The sequence below is a fragment of the Brienomyrus brachyistius genome, unplaced genomic scaffold (assembly GCF_023856365.1).
Source record: "Brienomyrus brachyistius isolate T26 unplaced genomic scaffold, BBRACH_0.4 scaffold508, whole genome shotgun sequence".
Lineage (NCBI taxonomy): Eukaryota > Metazoa > Chordata > Actinopteri > Osteoglossiformes > Mormyridae > Brienomyrus > Brienomyrus brachyistius.
This window is the reverse complement of record NW_026042783.1, coordinates 60,145-61,985: the sequence shown is the minus strand read 5'-3', so window position 1 is coordinate 61,985 and position 1,841 is coordinate 60,145. Positions and strand designations below refer to the sequence as shown.

At 44.2% G+C, this 1,841-nt stretch overlaps 1 long non-coding RNA gene across 1 annotated transcript; it reads left to right on the top strand.

The window, feature by feature from the left end:
- The first annotated feature begins 265 nt into the window (after positions 1 to 265).
- On the top strand, positions 266 to 1,480 carry LOC125729143 (uncharacterized). The gene is made up of 3 exons (XR_007389622.1): positions 266 to 304; positions 405 to 475; positions 1,444 to 1,480. It is a non-coding gene; the product is annotated as an uncharacterized LOC125729143 (long non-coding RNA).
- Positions 1,481 to 1,841: the final 361 nt, after the last annotated feature.

Here is a 1,841-nt window from a genome sequence, read left to right as displayed (position 1 = left end):
TGCATGTTCTCCCCTCTGCCATCTGGGTTTCATTCTGGAGCTCAAACGCATGCGATTAGGCGGATTGGAATCTCTAAATCGCTAACTGTTTGCGTGTTTGTGACCTGCGGTGATACCATCAGGGTGTACCTTATGCTTATATACATAGAATCATATCTAGGTGCTGTTTCTGTTTGGCTGACTGGCTGAACAATACTGTCAGTTTAATATTGCTTCTGTGTAATGGAAATTTATTTCATGAATTTTATGAATTTATTTCATTCGCAGACATGGGGATGACCTGATTGTAACACCCTTTGCTCAGGTAAATATGACATTGGGGCAAAGAATATGAATTTATGAAGGTTGGCCTTTGCAGTGTTTATTTTTTAGGAGTCTTGATGTTCTGTGTTTTTCTCACGTAGGTGCTTGCGAGCCTTCGTAGCGTGAGGAACAACTTCACCGTGCTGACCAATGTGCAGTGTGGCTCCAGCAAGTACGTGGCTCATCACTCTGAAATAATATTGGTTTAACTGTAAATGATATTCTCCGTTTTGTTGTAAGCTCCAGACTAAACAATTTTATTATGTGTCAGAGTCTGAATATTTTGGACTTCACCATTATGTTTGCGATGCCGCTTGTTGACCACTAGGGGGCAGGCGTGTTTTCACCTCAAAGCACATGGTGAATTTCACCCACCTCCATTCTTGTACTTCATTCTTCGTTTTGCTTTTTGCAAAAGCACGAATATGCACACGTTCCATTATTTTCCAATAAAAAATGTGATTCCGGTACATTGGTCGAAAGCACTTTCTTATGCATTAACGTAACTTACAGAAGTGAAACAGCGTGTAGTATTAGACCCAGTGTCATGAATCTAAAATGACATTTGGTCTGATGTGGTTTTAAGCTCCTCTCTCACACACCACATAAGCAGTGAAGCTGAAAATTCTAAAAACTGGGTCAGTGTCAAGAATTATATCGACTGGCCCGTATAAGCAAACTTTGCTTAAAGTCCTTCATTCAGAACAGTCTGGGTTCAAAGGGAAAAGTCTGTAATTGTTGGACACAGTTCAGTTTGTCCTTGGCGCATGCTTGCTTCATTATACACACACTTCATCTCCAGGACCAGGAATCAGGATTTCATTCTCTATTAAAATGAGAAAGTAAAGTAAGGGGTGATTAATGCGCCGTATAAGATGCTGGATCTTCATGTGTTGTAGAAAATCCTGAAAGTAAGTTAGTACTTTTGGCTCTAGGAGCACCCAAGCGAGTGGTGATGTACTGCAGTCCCATTAGCCTCTGGGGTCTGCTGAAAGAGCACTTTTACCAGCCTCACGAGTCTGCCTTGATCTCTGAGAACATCTGAGGCCCTCTAGACTGGGGGAGTCACTGTTAGGGAATCTGGGCTGTTTGGTCTCACTGCTATCACACTGAAGGTGCTCATCTGTCCTTTCTCCCCAGGAGGTCCCCTGCAGCCCCCCAGCCCCCTGTCACCACCCGAGTCTGTCTGCCTGGTAAGTCCACCTCAGCTCCCACAGTGCCCTGGGGCTTGAGGTGCCTGAGCTGAGAGGCTTGGCTGTGTCCAATCTTCTGATCTGCTTGTGGAGACTACAATCATGCTAGCATATTAGCATCAAAACAGGAAGTCGGCATCTCACAGCCTAGGAATGTCGTCGACACTAGAAACAAAGATCCTCAGATCAGAGTTGAGTAGAGTAAAGACCACTTCCGGTTATCTCACTGCTGATTTCCTGGAGCTGCTAGATTCCCTCAACCTACAACAACATGTTGATGTCCCCACACATTCCAGGGGTCACACACTTGACTTGGTCATTTCAAACTTCGCCCCCATCAGTAAT